At 43.2% G+C, this 22,833-nt stretch overlaps 21 non-coding genes across 21 annotated transcripts; 12 read left to right on the top strand and 9 right to left on the bottom strand.

Annotated features, from left to right (window-relative positions):
• Positions 1-2,590: 2,590 nt before the first annotated feature.
• On the bottom strand, positions 2,591-2,663 carry trnav-cac (transfer RNA valine (anticodon CAC)). The gene has a single exon. It is a non-coding gene; the product is annotated as a tRNA-Val (tRNA).
• A 241-nt stretch (positions 2,664-2,904) lies between these two features.
• On the top strand, positions 2,905-2,975 carry trnag-gcc (transfer RNA glycine (anticodon GCC)). The gene has a single exon. It is a non-coding gene; the product is annotated as a tRNA-Gly (tRNA).
• A 157-nt stretch (positions 2,976-3,132) lies between these two features.
• Positions 3,133-3,206, top strand: trnan-guu (transfer RNA asparagine (anticodon GUU)). Its single transcript has one exon. It is a non-coding gene; the product is annotated as a tRNA-Asn (tRNA).
• A 1,251-nt stretch (positions 3,207-4,457) lies between these two features.
• trnav-cac (transfer RNA valine (anticodon CAC)) lies at positions 4,458-4,530 on the bottom strand. Its single transcript has one exon. It is a non-coding gene; the product is annotated as a tRNA-Val (tRNA).
• A 241-nt stretch (positions 4,531-4,771) lies between these two features.
• On the top strand, positions 4,772-4,842 carry trnag-gcc (transfer RNA glycine (anticodon GCC)). Its single transcript has one exon. It is a non-coding gene; the product is annotated as a tRNA-Gly (tRNA).
• A 1,649-nt stretch (positions 4,843-6,491) lies between these two features.
• trnav-cac (transfer RNA valine (anticodon CAC)) lies at positions 6,492-6,564 on the bottom strand. Its single transcript has one exon. It is a non-coding gene; the product is annotated as a tRNA-Val (tRNA).
• Positions 6,565-6,805: 241 nt separating this feature from the next.
• Positions 6,806-6,876, top strand: trnag-gcc (transfer RNA glycine (anticodon GCC)). Its single transcript has one exon. It is a non-coding gene; the product is annotated as a tRNA-Gly (tRNA).
• A 157-nt stretch (positions 6,877-7,033) lies between these two features.
• On the top strand, positions 7,034-7,107 carry trnan-guu (transfer RNA asparagine (anticodon GUU)). The gene has a single exon. It is a non-coding gene; the product is annotated as a tRNA-Asn (tRNA).
• A 1,383-nt stretch (positions 7,108-8,490) lies between these two features.
• trnav-cac (transfer RNA valine (anticodon CAC)) lies at positions 8,491-8,563 on the bottom strand. The gene has a single exon. It is a non-coding gene; the product is annotated as a tRNA-Val (tRNA).
• A 241-nt stretch (positions 8,564-8,804) lies between these two features.
• trnag-gcc (transfer RNA glycine (anticodon GCC)) lies at positions 8,805-8,875 on the top strand. Its single transcript has one exon. It is a non-coding gene; the product is annotated as a tRNA-Gly (tRNA).
• Positions 8,876-10,553: 1,678 nt separating this feature from the next.
• Positions 10,554-10,626, bottom strand: trnav-cac (transfer RNA valine (anticodon CAC)). Its single transcript has one exon. It is a non-coding gene; the product is annotated as a tRNA-Val (tRNA).
• A 241-nt stretch (positions 10,627-10,867) lies between these two features.
• trnag-gcc (transfer RNA glycine (anticodon GCC)) lies at positions 10,868-10,938 on the top strand. Its single transcript has one exon. It is a non-coding gene; the product is annotated as a tRNA-Gly (tRNA).
• A 222-nt stretch (positions 10,939-11,160) lies between these two features.
• On the top strand, positions 11,161-11,234 carry trnan-guu (transfer RNA asparagine (anticodon GUU)). Its single transcript has one exon. It is a non-coding gene; the product is annotated as a tRNA-Asn (tRNA).
• Positions 11,235-12,587: 1,353 nt separating this feature from the next.
• trnav-cac (transfer RNA valine (anticodon CAC)) lies at positions 12,588-12,660 on the bottom strand. The gene has a single exon. It is a non-coding gene; the product is annotated as a tRNA-Val (tRNA).
• A 241-nt stretch (positions 12,661-12,901) lies between these two features.
• On the top strand, positions 12,902-12,972 carry trnag-gcc (transfer RNA glycine (anticodon GCC)). Its single transcript has one exon. It is a non-coding gene; the product is annotated as a tRNA-Gly (tRNA).
• A 2,769-nt stretch (positions 12,973-15,741) lies between these two features.
• trnav-cac (transfer RNA valine (anticodon CAC)) lies at positions 15,742-15,814 on the bottom strand. Its single transcript has one exon. It is a non-coding gene; the product is annotated as a tRNA-Val (tRNA).
• Positions 15,815-16,055: 241 nt separating this feature from the next.
• Positions 16,056-16,126, top strand: trnag-gcc (transfer RNA glycine (anticodon GCC)). The gene has a single exon. It is a non-coding gene; the product is annotated as a tRNA-Gly (tRNA).
• A 1,676-nt stretch (positions 16,127-17,802) lies between these two features.
• On the bottom strand, positions 17,803-17,875 carry trnav-cac (transfer RNA valine (anticodon CAC)). Its single transcript has one exon. It is a non-coding gene; the product is annotated as a tRNA-Val (tRNA).
• A 241-nt stretch (positions 17,876-18,116) lies between these two features.
• On the top strand, positions 18,117-18,187 carry trnag-gcc (transfer RNA glycine (anticodon GCC)). The gene has a single exon. It is a non-coding gene; the product is annotated as a tRNA-Gly (tRNA).
• A 222-nt stretch (positions 18,188-18,409) lies between these two features.
• On the top strand, positions 18,410-18,483 carry trnan-guu (transfer RNA asparagine (anticodon GUU)). Its single transcript has one exon. It is a non-coding gene; the product is annotated as a tRNA-Asn (tRNA).
• A 1,353-nt stretch (positions 18,484-19,836) lies between these two features.
• trnav-cac (transfer RNA valine (anticodon CAC)) lies at positions 19,837-19,909 on the bottom strand. Its single transcript has one exon. It is a non-coding gene; the product is annotated as a tRNA-Val (tRNA).
• Positions 19,910-22,833: the final 2,924 nt, after the last annotated feature.

Below are 22,833 nucleotides of genomic sequence, written 5' to 3'. Positions count from 1 at the left end.
ATCTATGTCGTGCATACAACTGTGCTGCTTTTATTTTGAAAAGTGTCATTTATGGGCGTGTATGTCCTGTGAGGGAAGGCGCACAGCGACAAGTGATGCCCGGTTATCCCCGAGACGCTAAAAAAAGAAAAGGTGTTTCAACAAGACATGGACTGCCAAGTAAAGGTAAAGCCATGTGCTTAATTTGTAGTACACATGTTGCTGTGTTTGAAGAATATAGTGTAACGACCTGCTGAAGTTGATGTTGTCTTGAGTTGCGTAAATGAGGAGTGAGGATATGTGCGTGTTGAAGGAACGAGATAAGTTGAGCTGTGTTAGTATAGCTTGCTCAATAAAAGTTTAAAAAGAGCTTCAGACTTGGTGTGCACTTCTTCTGGACGCTACAATTGGTGTCAGAAGTAAAACTTTGCGCATACTGCGCTGCTTAATTGTGTGCGCAGCCTGCTACGTCATCGAGAGGTACGTGCCACGTGAGGAGCTCGCAGCAGAGAGAGAGAGAGAGAGAGACAGAGAGAGGGGCAGTGTCTACAGGTGCCATGGGGGAATTCCGCCCTCAATGAAGACTCCCAGGTTTGATGGCAAGGCGAACTGGGAGGCATTTCATCCCACTTCTAACATCAATTGTAGCATCCAGAAGAAGTGCACACCAAGTCTGAAGCTCTTTTTAAACTTTTATTGAGCAACCTATACTAACACAGCTCAACTTTTTTCATTCTTTCCACACGCACAGCTATCCTCACTCCTCATTTCCGCAACAGCAACGCTTCCTCCTTCTTCGCCAATCACCTTGCAGGCGTGCCACGTTCACAACAAAGAGGATGCAGGATAAAGTGACAGAAATTTAAATTTTTGCATGGTATTACACATCAGGAAGCGTTGTGTAAGAAAGTGTTAAAAATAAAACCATCAAAAGCCATCTGCTTTTGAATAAAGATAAGTTAGGTTAAATGACAATATTATTATTTTTTATCTTACGGTATATCAAAAATAATTTAAGCAAAATTTAATTGAAATATTGTCGGTGTGGCCCTCCAGCAGTGCTCGGGTTGCTCATGCGGCCCCCAGTAAAAATTAATTGCCCACCCCTGATCTATATTGATGTAAAATGTAGGAACCAGAAATATTAATAACAGAAATAAACAACCCTTTTGTGCGAATGAGTGTGAATGATTGTGCCAATGAGTGTAAATGGGGGAGGGAGGTTTTTTGGGTTGGTGCACTAATTGTAAGTGTATCTTGTGTTTTTTTATGTTGATTTAATTTTTTTTTTTTAAAAACTTTTTTTTTTTTTTTTTTTAATTTCTTGTGCGGCCCGGTACCAATCGATCCACGGACCGGTACCGGGCCGCGGCCCGGTGGTTGGGGACCACTGAGGTAAACAACCAGCAGTATGTCGGAAAGCTAGCTAAAACGGTACACATAGTCATAATATAGTATACATTTTAACTGACCTTTATTTTACTATTTTTGACTTTTTTTAGGTGGCTAAAATACGCGGTGCTGCTGACCGCCGTCTAACGTTACGTTACTTTGTGTGATATATTGACTAACGTAACCCTGCTTAAAAAAATCACTGAACAAAAAGTATGAATAAGGTAGTGAACTACAACAGATTCCCGTGTTTGCAATAACGTTATAACGTTAGCAGTGAGTTTACAGCCTCACTGATTTAACTACACAGCAAATAAAAGTCACGTTACTTAGCCAATGAACGTTAGCTTACATTCAAAACTTACCGTTCTTTGTGCAACTTCAAATGTCGGACGAAGTTGGAAGTTGTTGCCTCTCCATCAGTAATTTTCGAACCGCATGTGTTGCATACTGCAAACCGTTTTGTGTTGACCACCTCGTAATTTTTATACCCAAACGAAATTATTTTAGGTATCATTTTTTGTTCACTGGCGTGTGGTTTGGACATTTCTTCTTCATCGGTTTTCCTGCAATTTGATTGGATGAATGCAGTAGGACGAAAACAACGTAGATCAAATTTGATTGGCTATTGTACTGACAGCACACACGCTTGACATGCAGCACACACGCTGACACACGCAACGCTGATAGACAAGTACACAATGAAAAATACGAAGCGCTCCCGAATAACTTTTTAATCTTTGGGTTTTGGGGAAAGTAGCAAGTCATGTCAAGTCATGTCAAGTCAAAAAGCTCAAGTCCAAGTGAAGTCACAAGTCAATGATGTTAAAGTCTAAGTCGAGTTGCAAGTCTTTTTACATTTTGTCAAGTCGAGTCTAAAGTCATCAAATTCATGACTCGAGTCTGACTCGAGTCCAAGTCATGTGACTCGAGTCCACACCTCTGGGAATTACACCTATGATTCCTGCTAAAATGAGATGTTAAACATCTTAAAAGTCAATCTAAACAGTACAGTTGCAATCCATTCAAAGCCCTGAGAATACAGTGAATTGAAGGAATGAGAAATTTCACAGGTTTGTGCGTGACATTTTCATGGAACCCAGCATTCATAATGTTAAAGCCTGAGGTCTGCCTATATGAGAACCCTCTAAATTTAGTGTCGTGTGTGCTCGGCTGTACATGAGGTGGTCAGGTATGTTGAAGGAAAGTAAAAAGACCTTGTTTCCACCCTGTTTCGAACAGGGGACCTTTCGCGTGTGAGGCGAATGTGATAACCACTACACCATGGAAACTGCTGCAAGATGCAGACCTTTATCAAGACTTACAAATTGATTTTCGGCCAATGGAAAACATGGTGCTCACTAGTCTTATTACTGTTATTAGCTGGATGGCTTTTCTTGCCTTTTGTGGATGTTGTTAAATCCCTTGTGCACGTAGAATGTGTTCTACTTTGTAGCATGTTTTGTCTTTCGCAGCCCGCATTTCAAACGTTCTTCCTCTTAACCGAGTTCATGAATCTCTTTTTCTCCACAGGCATTGGTGGTTCAGTGGTAGAATTCTCGCCTGCCACGCGGGAGACCCGGGTCCGATTCCCAGCCAATGCATTCTGTTGATTTTATTACATTTTAACTAATATTCATAAGGGACAAAAGCAATGTTTGTGACAACAGCAAGATGCCCATCCAAAGACAATGACATCGTGACATCGTAACATTAGATTTTATAATTTTTGGGGGAGTAATTATTCACGTAAACCAGTCAGTCTCTGTGGCGCAATCGGTCAGCGCGTTTGGCTGTTAACTGAGAGGATGGTGGTTCAAGCCCACCCAGGGACGAAATCTTGACATGAGCACGGTGGTCCGAGGGTTTTCTTGTACGGCCCATGTCCTTCTCTAAATTTACAAAAAAGTTTCTAGTTAAAACATGTGCCACGTTTGCAACATAACTTTCAAGCCATGCTTGTTTAAACTCATGTAAATTACTGATAATCAATGCTATCGCCTCAAAATGGCTATCATTAATTCAGTGTAGAGTTATAGACATCGAGTTGAAATCCCATGCTGTTCCAGGCGCTGTATCTGTCAGTCAAGGTGCCTCTTTGTTAAATAGGAGTTGTTGGGCTCAAATTCCGTCAGTGCCTTGATGTTTTTTCTGTAACATTTTCTCAGGTTGTTTTCAAACCTCATGAATCCATCCATCCATCCATTTTCTGCCGCTTATTCCCTTCGGGGTCGCGGGGGGCGCTGGAGCCTATCTCAGCTACAATCGGGCGGAAGGCGGGGTACACCCTGGACAAGTCGCCACCTCATCGCAGGGCCAACACAGATAGACGGACAACATTCACACACTAGGGCCAATTTAGTGTTGCCAATCAACCTATCCCCAGGTGCATGTCTTTGGAGGTGGGAGGAAGCCGGAGTACCCGGAAGGAACCCACGCAGTCACGGCGAGAACATGCAAACTCCACACAGAAAGATCCCGAGGCCGGGATTGAACTCACGACTACTCAGGACCTTCGTATTGTGAGGCAGACACACTAACCCCTCTACCACCGTTCTGCCACACTACTCCAGATGGGTTCCAAATCACATTGTTACAAGTAGTTTGTCTGGATACTCACCAGAGTAAGCATCTCGTAGTTTAAGACAGCAGAGTGGCGCAGCGGAAGCGTGCTGGGCCCATAACCCAGAGGTCGATGGATCGAAACCATCCTCTGCTATGATTTAGGTTTCAGTTGAGTATTTGACCAATTCTTAATTTGAAAGCAAGGCCAACACTCATTCAGACTGCAGCTGTCTTCTCTAACTCTTTGGGAATTACACCTATGATTCCTGCAAAAATGAGATGTTAAAAATCTTATAAGTCAATCTAAACAGTACAGTTGCAATCCATTTAAAGCCCTGAGAATACAGTGAATTGAAGGAATGAGAAATTTCACAGGTTTGTGCGTGACATTTTCATGGAACCCAGCATTCATGACGTTAAAACCTGAGGTCTGCCTATATGAGAACCCTCTAAATTTGGTGTCGTGTGTGCTCGGCTGTACATGAGGTGGTCAGGTATGTTGAAGGAAAGTAAAAAGACCTTGTTTCCACCCTGTTTCGAACAGGGGACCTTTCGCGTGTGAGGCGAACGTGATAACCACTACACCATGGAAACTACTGCAAGTTGCAGACCTTGATCAAGACTTACAAGTTGATTTTCGGCCAATGGAAAACATGGTGCTCGCTAGTCTTATTACTGTTATTAACTGGATTGCATTTCTGGCCTTTTGTGGATGTTGTTATATCCCTTGTGCACGTAGAATGTGTTCTACTTTGTAGCATGTTTTGTCTGTCGCAGCCGGCATTTCAAACGTTCTTCCTCTTAACCGAGTTCATAAATCTCTTTTTCTCCACAGGCATTGGTGGTTCAGTGGTAGAATTCTCGCCTGCCACGCGGGAGACCCGGGTCCGATTCCCGGCCAATGCATTCTGTTGATTTTATTACATTTGAACTAATATTCATAAGGGACAAAAGCAATGTTTGTGAAAACAGCAAGATGCAGGCATTCCACTCAAAAGGCATATTGGACTCACCGAAGGCTGAAGCAGTGTACTTCTAGTTACACCCATCCAAAGACAATGACATCGGGACATCGTAACATTAGATTTTATAATTTTTGGGGGAGTAATTATTCACGTAAACCAGTCAGTCTCTGTGGTGCAATCGATCAGCGCGTTCGGCTGTTAACTGAGAGGATGGTGGTTCAAGCCCACCCAGGGACGAAATCTTGACATGAGCACGGTGGTCCGAGGGTTTTCTTGTACAGCCCATGTCCTTCTCTAAATTTACAAAAAAGTTTCTAGTTAAAAGATGTGCCACGTTTGCAACATAACTTTCAAGTCATGCTTGTTTAAACTCATGTAAATTACTGATAATCAATGCTATCGCCTCAAAATGGCTATCATTAATTCAGTGTAGGGTTATAGACATCGAGTTGAAATCCCATGCTGTTCCAGGCGCTGTAGCTGTCAGTCAAGGTGCCTGTTTGTTAAATAGGAGATGTTGGGCTCAAATCCCGTCAGTGTCTTGATGTTTTTTCTGTAACACTTTCTCAGGTTGTTTTCAAACCTCGTGAATGCAAGCCAAATTCTATTCGTTTTGAATGAAATCCCAATGGATCCACAGAGTTTGATGTTTACTACAATGTTTTTTTTTTTTTAAATGCCATTATAAATGTGGATTAAACCAGGACTCAGGAAGAAACACTACTTCATCCATCCATCCATTTTCTACCACTTAATCCCTTCAGGGTCACGGGGGGCGCTGGATTCTATCTCAGCTACAATTGGGCGGAAGGCGGGTACACCCTGGACAAGTCGCCACCTCATCGCAGGGCCAACACAGATAGATGGACAACATTCACACACTAGGGCCAATTTAGTGTTGCCAATCAACCTATCCCCAGGTGCATGTCTTTGGAGCTGGGAGGAAGCCGGAGTGAACATGCAAACTCCACACAGAAAGATCCCGAGGCCGGGATTGAACTCACGACTACTCAGGACCTTCGTATTGTGAGGCAGACACACTAACCCCTCTGCCACCGTGCTGCCACACTACTTCAGATGGGTTCCAAATCACATTGTTACAAGTAGTTTGTCTGGATATTCACCAGAGTAAGCATCTTGTAGCTTAAGACAGCAGAGTGGCGCAGCGGAAGCGTGCTGGGCCCATAACCCAGAGGTCGATGGATGGAAACCATCCTCTGCTATGATTTAGGTTTCAGTTGAGTATTTGACCGATTCTTAATTTGAAAGCAAGGCCAACACTCATTCAGACTGCAGCTGTCTTCTCTAACTCTTTGGGAATTACACCTATGATTCCTGCGAAAATGAGATGTTAAACATCTTAAAAGTCAATCTAAACAGTACAGTTGCAATCCATTCAAAGCCCTGAGAATACAGTGAATTGAAGGAATGAGAAATTTCACAGGTTTGTGCGTGACATTTTCATGGAACCCAGCATTCATGATGTTGAAGCCTTAGGTCTCCCTATATGAGAACCCTCTAAATTTGGTGTCGTGTGTGCTCGGCTGTACATGAGGTGGTCAGGTATGTTGAAGGAAAGTAAAAATAACTTGTTTCCACCCTGTTTCGAACAGGGGACCTTTCGCGTGTGAGGCGAATGTGATAACCACTACACCTTGGAAACTGCTGGAAGACTCAGACCTTTATCAAGACTTACAAGTTGATTGTCGGCCAATGGAAAACATGGTGCTCGCTAGTCTTATTACTGTTATTAGCTGGATTGCATTTCTTGCCTTTTGTGGATGTTGTTAAATCCCTTGTGCACGTAGAATGTGTTCTACTTTGTAGCATGTTTTGTCTGTCGCAGCCCGCCTTTCAAACGTTCTTCCTCTTAACCGAGTTCATAAATCTCTTTTGCTCCACAGGCATTGGTGGTTCAGTGGTAGAATTCTCGCCTGCCACGCGGGAGACCCGGGTCCGATTCCCGGCCAATGCATTCTGTTGATTTTATTACATTTTAACAAATATTCATTAGGGACAAAAGCAATGTTTGTGACAACCGCAAGATGCCCATCCAAAGACAATGACATCGGGACATCGTAACATTAGATTTTATAATTTTGGGGGGAGTAATTATTCACGTAAACCAGTCAGTCTCTGTGGCGCAATCGGTCAGCGCGTTCGGCTGTTAACTGAGAGGATGGTGGTTCAAGCCCACCCAGAGACGAAATCTTGACACGAGCACGGTGGTCCGAGGGTTTTCTTGTACGGCCCATGTCCTTCTCTAAATTTACAAAAAAGTTTCTAGTTAAAACATGTGCCACGTTTGCAACATAACTTTCAAGCCATGCTTGTTTAAACTAATGTAAATTACTGATAATCAATGCTATCGCCTCAAAATGGCTGTCATTAATTCAGTGTAGGGTTATAGACATCGAGTTGAAATCCCATGCTGTTCCAGGCGCTGTAGCTGTCAGTCAAGGTGCCTGTTTGTTAAATAGGAGATGTTGGGCTCAAATCCCGTCAGTGCCTTGATGTTTTTTCTGTAACACTTTCTCAGGTTGTTTTCAAACCTCGTGAATGCAAGCCAAATTCTATTCGTTTTGAATAAAATCCCAATGGATCCACAGAGTTTGATGTTTACTACAATGTTTTTTTTAAAAAAATGCCATTATAAATGTGGATTAAACCAGGACTCAGAAAGAAACACTACTTCATCCATCCATCCATTTTCTACCACTTATTCCCTCCGGAGTCGCGGGGGGCGCTGGAGCCTATCTCAGCTACAATCGGTCGGAAGGCGGGGTACACCCTGGTCAAGTCTCCACCTCATCGCAGGGCCAACACAGATAGACGGACAACATTCACACACTAGGGCCAATTTAGTGTTGCCAATCAACCTATCCCCAGGTGCATGTCTTTGGAGCTGGGAGGAAGCCGGAGTACCCGGAAGGAACCCACGCAGTCACGAGGAGAACATGCAAACTCCACACAGAAAGATCCCGAGGCCGGGATTGAACTCACGACTACTCAGGACCTTCGTATTGTGAGGCAGACACACTAACCCCTCTTCCACCGTGCTGCCACACTACTTCAGATGGGTTCCAAATCACATTGTTACAAGTAGTTTGTCTGGATATTCACCAGAGTAAGCATCTTGTAGTTTAAGACAGCAGAGTGGCGCAGCGGAAGCGTGCTGGGCCCATAACCCAGAGGTCGATGGATGGAAACCGTCCTCTGCTATGATTTAGGTTTCAGGTGAGTATTTGACCGATTCTTAATTTGAAAGTAAGGCCAACACTCATTCAGACTGCAGCTGTCTTCTCTAACTCTTTGGGAATTACACCTATGATTCCTGCAAAAATGAGATGTTAAACATCTTAAAAGTCAATCTAAACAGTACAGTTGCAATCCATTCAAAGCCCTGAGAATACAGTGAATTGAAGGAATGAGAAATTTCACAGGTTTGTGCGTGACATTTTCATGGAACCCAGCATTCATGATGTTAAAAGCTGAGGTCTGCCTATATGAGAACCCTCTAAATTTGGTGTTGTGTGTGCTCGGCTGTACATGAGGTGGTCAGGTATGTTGAAGGAAAGTAAAAAGACCTTGTTTCCACCCTGTTTCGAACAGGGGACCTTTCGCGTGTGAGGCGAATGTGATAACCACTACACCATGGAAACTACTGCAAGTTTCAGACCTTTATCAAGACTTACAAGTTGATTTTCGGCCAATGGAATACATGGTGCTCGCTAGTCTTATTACTGTTATTAGCTGGATTGCATTTCTTGCCTTTTGTGGATGTTGTTATATCCCTTGTGCACGTAGAATGTGTTCTACTTTGTAGCATGTTTTGTCTGTCGCAGCCGGCATTTCAAACGTTCTTCCTCTCAACCGAGTTCATAAATCTCTTTTTCTCCACAGGCATTGGTGGTTCAGTGGTAGAATTCTCGCCTGCCACGCGGGAGACCCGGGTCCGATTCCCGGCCAATGCATTCTGTTGATTTTATTACATTTTAACTAATGTTCATAAGGGACAAAAGCAATGTTTGTGAAAACAGCAAGATGCAGGCATTCCACTCAAAAGGCATATTGGACTCACCGAAGGCTGAAGCAGTGTACTTCTAGTTACACCCATCCAAAGACAATGACATCGGGACATCGTAACATTAGATTTTATAATTTTTGGGTGAGTAATTATTCACGTAAACCAGTCAGTCTCTGTGGTGCAATCGATCAGCATGTCCGGCTGTTAACTAAGAGGATGGTGGTTCAAGCCCACCCAGGGACGAAATCTTGACATGAGCACGGTGGTCCGAGGGTTTTCTTGTACAGCCCATGTCCTTCTCTAAATTTACAAAAAAGTTTCTAGTTAAAACATGTGCCACGTTTGCAACATAACTTTCAAGTCATGCTTGTTTAAACTCATGTAAATTACTGATAATCAATGTTATCGCCTCAAAATGGCTATCATTAATTCAGTGTAGGGTTATAGACATCGAGTTGAAATCCCATGCTGTTCCAGGCGCTGTAGCTGTCAGTCAAGGTGCCTGTTTGTTAAATAGGAGATGTTGGGCTCAAATCCCGTCAGTGTCTTGATGTTTTTTCTGTAACACTTTCTCAGGTTGTTTTCAAACCTCGTGAATGCAAGCCAAATTCTATTCGTTTTGAATGAAATCCCAATGGATCCACAGAGTTTGATGTTTACTACAAGGTTTTTTTTTTTAAATGCCATTATAAATGTGGATTAAACCAGGACTCAGGAAGAAACACTACTTCATCCATCCATCCATTTTCTACCACTTAATCCCTTCAGGGTCACGGGGGGCGCTGGAGCCTATCTCAGCTACAATTGGGCGGAAGGCGGGATACACCCTGGACAAGTCGCCACCTCATCGCAGGGCCAACACAGATAGACGGACAACATTCACACACTAGGGCCAATTTAGTGTTGCCAATCAACCTATCCCCAGGTGCATGTCTTTGGAGCTGGGAGGAAGCCGGAGTACCCGGAAGGAACCCACGCAGTCACGGGGAGAACATGCAAACTCCACACAGAAAGATCCCGAGGCCGGGATTGAACTCACGACTACTCAGGACCTTCGTATTGTGAGGCAGACACACTAACCCCTCTTCCACCGTGCTGCCACACTACTTCAGATGGGTTCCAAATCACATTGTTACAAGTAGTTTGTCTGGATATTCACCAGAGTAAGCATCTTGTAGTTTAAGACAGCAGAGTGGCGCAGCGGAAGCGTGCTGGGCCCATAACCCAGAGGTCGATGGATGGAAACCGTCCTCTGCTATGATTTAGGTTTCAGGTGAGTATTTGACCGATTCTTAATTTGAAAGTAAGGCCAACACTCATTCAGACTGCAGCTGTCTTCTCTAACTCTTTGGGAATTACACCTATGATTCCTGCAAAAATGAGATGTTAAACATCTTAAAAGTCAATCTAAACAGTACAGTTGCAATCCATTCAAATCCCTGAGAATACAGTGAATTGAAGGAATGAGAAATTTCACAGGTTTGTGCGTGACATTTTCATGGAACCCAGCATTCATGATGTTAAAAGCTGAGGTCTGCCTATATGAGAACCCTCTAAATTTGGTGTTGTGTGTGCTCGGCTGTACATGAGGTGGTCAGGTATGTTGAAGGAAAGTAAAAAGACCTTGTTTCCACCCTGTTTCGAACAGGGGACCTTTCGCGTGTGAGGCGAATGTGATAACCACTACACCATGGAAACTACTGCAAGTTTCAGACCTTTATCAAGACTTACAAGTTGATTTTCGGCCAATGGAATACATGGTGCTCGCTAGTCTTATTACTGTTATTAGCTGGATTGCATTTCTTGCCTTTTGTGGATGTTGTTATATCCCTTGTGCACGTAGAATGTGTTCTACTTTGTAGCATGTTTTGTCTGTCGCAGCCCGCATTTCAAACGTTCTTCCTCTTAACCGAGTTCATAAATCTCTTTTTCTCCACAGGCATTGGTGGTTCAGTGGTAGAATTCTCGCCTGCCACGCGGGAGACCCGGGTCCGATTCCCAGCCAATGCATTCTGTTGATTTTATTACATTTTAACTAATATTCATAAGGGACAAAAGCAATGTTTGTGAAAACAGCAAGATGCAGGCATTCCACTCAAAAGGCATATTGGACTCACCGAAGGCTGAAGCAGTGTACTTCTAGTTACACCCATCCAAAGACAATGACATCGGGACATCGTAACATTAGATTTTATAAATTTTGGGTGAGTAATTATTCACGTAAACCAGTCAGTCTCTGTGGCGCAATCGGTCAGCGCGCTCGGCTGTTAACTGAGAGGATGGTGGTTCAAGCCCACCCAGAGACGAAATCTTGACACGAGCACGGTGGTCCGAGGGTTTTCTTGTACGGCCCATGTCCTTCTCTAAATTTACAAAAAAGTTTCTAGTTAAAACATGTGCCACGTTTGCAACATAACTTTCAAGCCATGCTTGTTTAAACTCATGTAAATTACTGATAATCAATGCTATCGCCTGAAAATGGCTGTCATTAATTCAGTGTAGGGTTATAGACATCGAGTTGAAATCCCATGCTGTTCCAGGCGCTGTAGCTGTCATTCAAGGTGCCTGTTTGTTAAATAGGAGATGTTGGGCTCAAATCCCGTCAGTGCCTTGATGTTTTTTCTGTAACACTTTCTCAGGTTGTTTTCAAACCTCTTGAATGCAAGCCAAATTCTATTCGTTTTGAATAAAATCCCAATGGATCCACAGAGTTTGATGTTTACTACAATGTTTTTTTTTAAAAAATGCCATTATAAATGTGGATTAAAACAGGACTCAGAAAGAAACACTACTTCATCCATGCATCCATTTTCTACCACTTATTCCCTCCGGGGTCGCGGGGGGCCCTGGAGCCTATCTCAGCTACAATCGGGCGGAAGGCGGGGTACACCCTGGTCAAGTCTCCACCTCATCGCAGGGCCAACACAGATAGATGGACAACATTCACACACTAGGGCCAATTTAGTGTTGCCAATCAACCTATCCCCAGGTGCATGTCTTTGGAGCTGGGAGGAAGCCGGAGTGAACATGCAAACTCCACACAGAAAGATCCCGAGGCCGGGATTGAACTCACGACTACTCAGGACCATCGTATTGTGAGGTAGACACACTAACCCCTCTGCCACCGTGCTGCCACACTACTTCAGATGGGTTCCAAATCACTTTGTTACAAGTAGTTTGTCTGGATATTCACCAGAGTAAGCATCTTGTAGTTTAAGACAGCAGAGTGGCACAGCGGAAGCGTGCTGGGGCCATAACCCAGAGGTCGATGGATGGAAACCGTCCTCTGCTATGATTTAGGTTTCAGGTGAGTATTTGACCGATTCTTAATTTGAAAGTAAGGCCAACACTCATTCAGACTGCAGCTGTCTTCTCTAACTCTTTGGGAATTACACCTATGATTCCTGCAAAAATGAGATGTTAAACATCTTAAAAGTCAATCTAAACAGTACAGTTGCAATCCATTCAAATCCCTGAGAATACAGTGAATTGAAGGAATGAGAAATTTCACAGGTTTGTGCGTGACATTTTCATGGAACCCAGCATTCATGATGTTAAAACCTGAGGTCTGCCTATATGAGAACCCTCTAAATTTGGTGTCGTGTGTGCTCGGCTGTACATGAGGTGGTCTGGTATGTTGAAGGAAAGTAAAAAGACCTTGTTTCCACCCTGTTTCGAACAGGAGACCTTTCGCGTGTGAGGCGAGTGTGATAACCACTACACCATGGAAACTACTGCAAGTTGCAGACCTTTATCAAGACTTACAAGTTGATTTTCGGCCAATGGAATACATGGTGCTCGCTAGTCTTATTACTGTTATTAACTGGATTGCATTTCTTGCCTTTTGTGGATGTTGTTATATCCCTTGTGCACGTAGAATGTGTTCTACTTTGTAGCATGTTTTGTCTGTCGCAGCCGGCATTTCAAACGTTCTTCCTCTTAACCGAGTTCATAAATCTCTTTTTCTCCACAGGCATTGGTGGTTCAGTGGTAGAATTCTCGCCTGCCACGCGGGAGACCCGGGTCCGATTCCCAGCCAATGCATTCTGTTGATTTTATTACATTTTAACTAATATTCATAAGGGACAAAAGCAATGTTTGTGAAAACAGCAAGATGCAGGCATTCCACTCAAAAGGCATATTGGACTCACCGAAGGCTGAAGCAGTGTACTTCTAGTTACACCCATCCAAAGACAATGACATCGGGACATCGTAACATTAGATTTTATAATTTTTGGGCGAGTAATTATTCACGTAAACCAGTCAGTCTCTGTGGTGCAATCGATCAGCGCGTTCGGCTGTTAACTGAGAGGATGGTGGTTCAAGCCCACCCAGAGACGAAATCTTGACACGAGCACGGTGGTCAGAGGGTTTTCTTGTACAGCCCATGTCCTTCTCTAAATTTACAAAAAAGTTTCTAGTTAAAACATGTGCCACGTTTGCAACATTACTTTCAAGTCATGCTTGTTTAAACTCATGCAAATTACTGATAATCAATGTTATCGCCTCAAAATGGCTATCATTAATTCAGTGTAGGGTTATAGACATCGAGTTGAAATCCCATGCTGTTCCAGGCGCTGTAGGTCAGTCAAGGTGCCTGTTTGTTAAATAGGAGATGTTGGGCTCAAATCCCGTCAGTGTCTTGATGTTTTTTCTGTAACACTTTCTCAGGTTGTTTTCAAACCTCGTGAATGCAAGCCAAATTCTATTCGTTTTGAATGAAATCCCAATGGATCCACAGAGTTTGATGTTTACTACAATGTTTTTTTTTTTAAATGCCATTATAAATGTGGATTAAACCAGGACTCAGGAAAAAACACTACTTCATCCATCCATCCATTTTCTACCACTTAATCCAGTGTTTTTCAACCTTTTTCGAGCCAAGGCACATTTGGAAAAATTGGAAAAATCCTGAGGCACACCACTAGCGGAAAACATAAAAAAATTAAACTCAGCAGCCGATATTGATAGTTAAAAGTAGTTCTCGCAATTTTTGGATATAAATACAAACCATAACCAAGCATGCATTACTATAGCTCGTTTCTAAGTACGGTAAGTGTACTGTCACCACCTGTCACATCACGCTGTCTCTTATTTTGAGTTTTTTGGTGTTTTCCTGTGTGTAGTCTTTCCTATTTTCTTGTTGATTGTCATGTCATGTACGGGATGTACTTTGTGGACGCCGTCTGCTGCTCCACACGCTGTAAGTCTTTGCGGTCGTCCAGCATTCTGTTTTCTACTATGGACTATGGACTGGACTTTCACAATATTATGTCAGACCCACTCGACGTTTTTTGCATCCAGTCTTCCCTAGAGGGGGGGGGGGTTACCCACATATGCGGTCCTCTCCAAGGTTTCTCATAGTCATTCACATCGACGTCCCACTGGGTTGTGAGTTTTTCCTCGCCCTTATGTGGGCTCTGTACCGCGGATGTTGTTCTGGCTTGTGCAGCCCTTTGAGACACTGGCGATTTAGGGCTATATAAATAAACATTGATTGATTGATGATTGATTTTGTTTACTTTGCAGCCAGTTCAGTTTTAGTTTGGTTTTGCATAGCCATCCCTAAGCTTCAATGCCTTTTCTTAGTGACACTCACCTTTTGTTTATTTTTATGGTTTAAGCATTAGATACCTTTTTACCTGCACACTGCCTCCCGCTGTCGTCTGCATATTGTGATCAAGACAAAACATGTTCCCGACATCCACAAAGCAATTAGCTGCTTGCTGCCACCTACTGATATGGAAGAGTATTACACGGTTACTCTGCGCTCTAGACAGCACCGACACTCAACAACGGCACATTATTTGCGGATTATAATTACTGGTGAGCAAAAAATATTTTTAACCCAATTAGGTGAAATGACATCATCTCCCACGGCACACCAGACAGTATCTCACGGTACACTAGTGTGCCGCGGCACAGTGGTTGAAAAACACTGACTTAATCCCTTCAGGGTCACGGGGGGCGCTGGAGCCTATCTCAGCTACAATTGGGCGGAAGGCGGGGTACACCCTGGACAAGTCGCCACCTCATCGCAGGGCCAACACAGATAGACGGACAACATTCACACACTAGGGCCAATTTAGTGTTGCCAATCAACCTATCCCCAGGTGCATGTTTTTGGAGCTGGGAGGAAGCCGGAGTACCCGGAAGGAACCCACGCAGTCACGGGGAGAACATGCAAACTCCACACAGAAAGATCCCGAGGCCGGGATTGAACTCACGACTACTCAGGACCTTCGTATTGTGAGGCAGACACACTAACCCCTCTACCACCGTGCTGCCACACTACTTCAGATGGGTTCCAAATCACATTGTTACAAGTAGTTTGTCTGGATATTCACCAGAGTAAGCATCTTGTAGTTTAAGACAGCAGAGTGGCGCAGCGGAAGCGTGCTGGGCCCATAACCCAGAGGTCGATGGATGGAAACCATCCTCTGCTATGATTTAGGTTTCAGTTGAGTATTTGACCGATTCTTAATTTGAAAGCAAGGCCAACACTCATTCAGACTGCAGCTGTCTTCTCTAACTCTTTGGGAATTACACCTATGATTCCTGCTAAAATGAGATGTTAAACATCTTAAAAGTCAATCTAAACAGTACAGTTGCAATCCATTCAAAGCCCTGAGAATACAGTGAATTGAAGGAATGAGAAATTTCACAGGTTTGTGCGTGACATTTTCATGGAACCCAGCATTCATGATGTTAAAACCTGAGGTCTGCCTATATGAGAACCCTCTAAATTTGGTGTCGTGTGTGCTCGGCTGTACATGAGGTGGTCAGGTATGTTGAAGGAAAGTAAAATGACCTTGTTTCCACCCTGTTTCGAACAGGGGACCTTTTGCGTGTGAGGCGAATGTGATAACCACTACACCATGGAAACTACTGCAAGTTGCAGACCTTTATCAAGACTTACAAGTTGATTTTCGGCCAATGGAATACATGGTGCTCGCTAGTCTTATTACTGTTATTAACTGGATTGCATTTCTTGCCTTTTGTGGATGTTGTTATATCCCTTGTGCACGTAGAATGTGTTCTACTTTGTAGCATGTTTTGTCTGTCGCAGCCGGCATTTCAAACGTTCTTCCTCTTAACCGAGTTCTTAAATCTCTTTTTCTCCACAGGCATTGGTGGTTCAGTGGTAGAATTCTCGCCTGCCACGCGGGAGACCCGTGTCCGATTCCCGGCCAATGCATTCTGTTGATTTTATTACATTTTAACTAATATTCATAAGGGACAAAAGCAATGTTTGTGAAAACAGCAAGATGCAGGCATTCCACTCAAAAGGCATATTGGACTCACCGAAGGCTGAAGCAGTGTACTTCTAGTTACACCCATCCAAAGACAATGACATCGGGACATCGTAACATTAGATTTTATAATTTTTGGGCGAGTAATTATTCACGTAAACCAGTCAGTCTCTGTGGTGCAATCGATCAGCGCGTTCGGCTGTTAACTGAGAGGATGGTGGTTCAAGCCCACCCAGAGACGAAATCTTGACACGAGCACGGTGGTCCGAGGGTTTTCTTGTACAGCCCATGTCCTTCTCTAAATTTACAAAAAAGTTTCTAGTTAAAACATGTGCCACGTTTGCAACATAACTTTCAAGTCATGCTTGTTTAAACTCATGTAAATTACTCATAATCAATGTTATCGCCTCAAAATGGATATCATTAATTCAGTGTAGGGTTATAGACATCGAGTTGAAATCCCATGCTGTTCCAGGCGCTGTAGGTCAGTCAAGGTGCCTGTTTGTTAAATAGGAGATGTTGGGCTCAAATCCCGTCAGTGCCTTGATGTTTTTTCTGTAACACTTTCTCGGGTTGTTTTCAAACCTCGTGAATGCAAGCCAAATTCTATTCGTTTTGAATGAAATCCCAATGGATCCACAGAGTTTGATATTTACTACAATGGTTTTTTTTTTAAATGCCATTATAAATGTGGATTAAACCAGGACTCAGGAAAAAACACTACTTCATCCATCCATCCATTTTCTACCACTTAATCCCTTCAGGGTCACAGGGGGTGCTGGAGCCTATCTCAGCTACAATTGGGCGGAAGGCGGGGTACACCCTGGACAAGTCGCCACTTCATCGCAGGGCCAACACAGATAGACGGACAACATTCACACACTAGGGCCAATTTAGTGTTGCCAATCAACCTATCCCCAGGTGCATGTCTTTGGAGCTGGGAGGAAGCCGGAGTACCCGGAAGGAACCCACGCAGTCACGAGGAGAACATGCAAACTCCACACAGAAAGATCCCGAGGCCGGGATTGAACTAACGACTACTCAGGACCTTCGTATTGTGAGGCAGACACACTAACCCCTCTGCCACCGTGCTGCCACACTACTTCAGATGGGTTCCAAATCACATTGTTAAAAGTAGTTTGTCTGGATATTCACCAGAGTAAGCATCTTGTAGTTTAAGACAGCAGAGTGGCGCAGCGGAAGCGTGCTGGGCCCATAACCCAGAGGTCGATGGATCGAAACCATCCTCTGCTATGATTTAGGTTTCAGTTGAGTATTTGACCGATTCTTAATTTGAAAGCAAGGCCAACACTCATTCAGACTGCAGCTGTCTTCTCTAACTCTTTGGGAATTACACCTATGATTCCTGCAAAAATGAGATGTTAAACATCTTAAAAGTCAATCTAAACAGTACATTTGCAATCCATTCAAAGCCCTGAGAATACAGTGAATTGAAGGAATGAGAAATTTCACAGGTTTGTGCGTGACATTTTCATGGAACCCAGCATTCATGATGTTAAAAACTGAGGTCTGCCTATATGAGAACCCTCTAAATTTGGTGTCGTGTGTGCTCGGCTGTACATGAGGTGGTCAGGTATGTTGAAGGAAAGTAAAAAGACCTTGTTTCCACCCTGTTTCGAACAGGGGACCTTTCGCGTGTGAGGCGAATGTGATAACCACTACACCATGGAAACTACTGCAAGTTGCAGACCTTGATCAAGACTTACAAGTTGATTTTCGGCCAATGGAATACATGGTGCTCGCTAGTCTTATTACTGTTATTAACTGGATTGCATTTCTTGCCTTTTGTGGATGTTGTTATATCCCTTGTGCACGTAGAATGTGTTCTACTTTGTAGCATGTTTTGTCTGTCGCAGCCGGCATTTCAAACGTTCTTCCTCTTAACCGAGTTCATAAATCTCTTTTTCTCCACAGGCATTGGTGGTTCAGTGGTAGAATTCTCGCCTGCCACGCGGGAGACCCGGGTCCGATTCCCGGCCACTGCATTCTGTTGATTTTATTACATTTTAACTAATGTTCATAAGGGACAAAAGCAATGTTTGTGAAAACAGCAAGATGCAGGCATTCCACTCAAAAGGCATATTGGACTCACCGAAGGCTGAAGCAGTGTACTTCTAGTTACACCCATCCAAAGACAATGACATCGGGACATCGTAACATTAGATTTTATAATTTTTGGGGGAGTAATTATTCACGTAAACCAGTCAGTCTCTGTGGCGCAATCGGTCAGCGCGTTCGGCTGTTAACTGAGAGGATGGTGGTTCAAGCCCACCCAGAGACGAAATCTTGACACGAGCACGGTGGTCCGAGGGTTTTCTTGTACGGCCCATGTCCTTCTCTAAATTTACAAAAAAGTTTCTAGTTAAAACATGTGCCACGTTTGCAACATAACTTTCAAGCCATGCTTGTTTAAACTAATGTAAATTACTGATAATCAATGCTATCGCCTCAAAATGGCTGTCATTAATTCAGTGTAGGGTTATAGACATCGAGTTGAAATCCCATGCTGTTCCAGGCGCTGTAGCTGTCAGTCAAGGTGCCTGTTTGTTAAATAGGAGATGTTGGGCTCAAATCCCGTCAGTGCCTTGATGTTTTTTCTGTAACACTTTCTCAGGTTGTTTTCAAACCTCGTGAATGCAAGCCAAATTCTATTCGTTTTGAATAGAATCCCAATGGATCCACAGAGTTTGATGTTTACTACAATGTTTTTTTTAAAAAAATGCCATTATAAATGTGGATTAAACCAGGACTCAGAAAGAAACACTACTTCATCCATCCATCCATTTTCTACCACTTATTCCTTCCGGGGTCGCGGGGGGCGCTGGAGCCTATCTCAGCTACAATCAGGCGGAAGGCGGGGTACACCCTGGTCAAGTCTCCACCTCATCGCAGGGCCAACACAGATAGATGGACAACATTCACACACTAGGGCCAATTTAGTGTTGCCAATCAACCTATCCCCAGGTGCATGTCTTTGGAGCTGGAAGGAAGCCGGAGTGAACATGTAAACTCCACACAGAAAGATCCCGAGGCCGGGATTGAACTCACGACTACTCAGGACCTTCGTATTGTGAGGCAGACACACTAACCCCTCTGCCACCGTGCTGCCACACTACTTCAGATGGGTTCCAAATCACATTGTTACAAGTAGTTTGTCTGGATATTCACCAGAGTAAGCATCTTGTAGTTTAAGACAGCAGAGTGGCACAGCGGAAGCGTGCTGGGCCCATAACCCAGAGGTCGATGGATGGAAACCGTCCTCTGCTATGATTTAGGTTTCAGGTGAGTATTTGACCGATTCTTAATTTGAAAGTAAGGCCAACACTCATTCAGACTGCAGCTGTCTTCTCTAACTCTTTGGGAATTACACCTATGATTCCTGCTAAAATGAGATGTTAAACATCTTAAAAGTCAATCTAAACAGTACAGTTGCAATCCATTCAAAGCCCTGAGAATACAGTGAATTGAAGGAATGAGAAATTTCACAGGTTTGTGCGTGACATTTTCATGGAACCCAGCATTCATGATGTTAAAACCTGAGGTCTGCCTATATGAGAACCCTCTAAATTTGGTGTCGTGTGTGCTCGGCTGTACATGAGGTGGTCAGGTATGTTGAAGGAAAGTAAAAAGACCTTGTTTCCACCCTGTTTCGAACAGGGGACCTTTCGCGTGTGAGGCGAATGTGATAACCACTACACCATGGAAACTACTGCAAGTTGCAGACCTTGATCAAGACTTACAAGTTGATTTTCGGCCAATGGAATACATGGTGCTCGCTAGTCTTATTACTGTTATTAACTGGATTGCATTTCTTGCCTTTTGTGGATGTTGTTAAATCCCTTGTGCACGTAGAATGTGTTCTACTTTGTAGCATGTTTTGTCTGTCGCAGCCCGCCTTTCAAACGTTCTTGTGTAGTGGATTGTCCGAAGCTTAAGCAGGCAACAAAAGTAGTTTAGTACAACAAATTTATTTACCCATTATCAGAAGTGCAGGTTGAATTGAGTTGGTCGTGCAGACAAACCACAAGTTACTCCGGAGCCAACAAGACACACACAAGCCAAAATCACCCCCGAGTTCCGGTCTTCTCCCATTTTTTTATATGTCTGTTGTGCGTCATCGTTCCTTATCAAATGCGTCAATGTCTTGTTTTGCTTTTCCTATCTGTTCCATAACAACTCGAATTCTGTAGACAGTCAACACATTCTATAGACAGGTTGGCACGACTTAATATTCACTTTTGTCCCACAACTGGTCCATTCAATGGCACAAAAATACAAGAGTATTGAAAATGAGCGGACATTCTTAAAAGACAAGAAATATAGGTCAAAAGGTCAGAAATTCTACTACATACCCGCCTTCCAGGGTCTTAAGACCCTGGACCAAAACCATTTCTGATATAGACCACTAACTTAAATCTCTACCGCAGATAGAGGCAAAAACCTCAATGTTTTTATACGAGGCAAAAATTCCGTCTATGACCCTCCTTCAGAGCGATCGCTGTTACCAGCCTGCAGTAAAACCATCTCACAGAACACAATTAGTGGCCTACCCTTTGATTTAGTAAAGGAAAAACAAATACTTTGATCATGAACATCATTGAACATAAATAGATGAATGTATATAGACTTATGACTGTAAGACATTTGCAAAAATATTTTTCCCGGCATTTGCAATGAATGTAGTTACCAATATTGTTAATTATCAATTGATTTTGAACACACAACTGAATTTCGTATGAGTCCATGTTCGATTAGTGCTCGTATAGATGGCTCGGTGGTGCCTCAGGCTGGTGGCCTGCCGACACCTCGTTGGGCTTTTGGCTGCCTTGGTGAAGAAAGAGATCCACTCAAACAGTCTGTCTCTCTTTGGGGTGTGGTTCAGTCCATTGGGCAGACTGTTCAGTGGCATGTGCGTGCTGGCCGAAATTGGGGAAAACTCAGGTAGAGTTGGAGCTGTGGGGGCTTTGGGGAAGGCTGGGGCAGAGTATGGGGCGTGGGGCTTTGGTCCAGGCCCTCGGCTTGCTTCAGGCCTCCTCGCTGCTTCGGCACTCCCGACACTTCTTTCCACAGCTGCTGGAGTCCCGGTGGACACATTGGCTGGCAACCTTAGTCGTTCTCGTCATCGCTGGCAAGGTGTTGTCTCTCCTCTCGGTTCCTTCCAGTCAGGTATCGGGTGTTGGTCCTGGATTGGCTTTGACCGTGCCCCTCTTAGCGAGTGCAAGGGAATCTGGAGTGGCTGCTTTCATCCTCAAATCTGCACAGAGGAACTGGCACACAAATTCTACATTTTGCAAACTTACCATTTTGGTCTCATGGTCTTTCCACCTTCCTAGGAAGCTGCTGGTCCTGAGAAGTGCTGATCTTGTGACTGAAGATGATAACCTGTTTTCTTAAAATAGGTGCCGTTGTTTGACCTAATCTTTTTGGGGAAACCATGTCGGGATATTAGATCATTCACAAAATATTTAATTACTGAATTGGCACCCTCCTTTGAGGTTGTGGTTGCTTTCGCCAACCACTGCAATTGTCAATCTAAATCATTACGTTCCTTTATCCTTGCACCGGATTGATCATATCGATTAAATAAAACCTCAACACGCTCAAACTTGACCCAATCCAAACTCACCTCCCCCCTCTGTCCCTCTCACAGGGACAGTGTTAGTCGTAGTAATAGTAATAGTAGTAGTAGTATTAGTAGTTTCAGAAACATCCAAGAAAGAGAAAAAACAGCTGATAGTCAAGTGCAGCAAGAACAGCGGCGGAGGACAGGTCATGTTTGAGGTCACTGTTCGCTTTTGCAATAGTACTTTGATATTTTACAACACCTAGTGAATTATTGTGGCCTCAATAATTCACTAAATAGTTGTATTTAATTTAGTCTATCTATGATGGGACAATGCACAGAAACATTAAGTTCAGAAACAGATATGTTCTGTACCAGATTATATCTAAATAGCTACTTTCCATCTGTAGTCCCTAGCTACCTAAATTAAAGGGGATCCACAAATCAAGCAATAAAATTATGACACTAATTAATCATAATAAATATATACATTCATAATAATCAATAATTAATCAAAAATAATCATACTGTAGCATGTAATCAGATTAAGAGAAATCCTAAAATGCCCCTTCATGGACACATACTTACCATACAATACAACCACACCTTATTTACATCATCACACAAAGACCATACATGCTCTTGTTCACATCTGTCATCATTCATAACAACAACCAAGATTTTAACAGCCATACCTCACAATTTACAACAAAAATGCTCTCATGGATAAATATAATACTCATTAATTTGATGTGTCAACATAATGCCCATCTTAGTGACCGTCTGAGCAGCCTTGATTGCTCCAAAGCCACTTTTTTATTTTTTATTTCAAATTTTCTATTCCTTTTGTTATAACGTGGAGAAGGCTAATTGGTCTGTACATGTTCTGGTCTTCTTTATTTCCTGCTTTATGGATTTAATCATAGTAGCAGTTTCTCGACGTGGTAGGGAAAGTGTTTTCCGTTATTGATTTATTTATCAATCGTTGTTATACGAGCAATAATACAATCCTTATATGTTTTTAGGAAGATAGTGTCCAACCCATATATATATATCTCTAGATCGTGA

The sequence above is a fragment of the Entelurus aequoreus genome, linkage group LG16, assembly GCF_033978785.1.
Source record: "Entelurus aequoreus isolate RoL-2023_Sb linkage group LG16, RoL_Eaeq_v1.1, whole genome shotgun sequence".
Classification (NCBI taxonomy): Eukaryota; Metazoa; Chordata; class Actinopteri; order Syngnathiformes; family Syngnathidae; genus Entelurus; species Entelurus aequoreus.
This window is presented reverse-complemented; position numbering and strand designations above follow the sequence as displayed.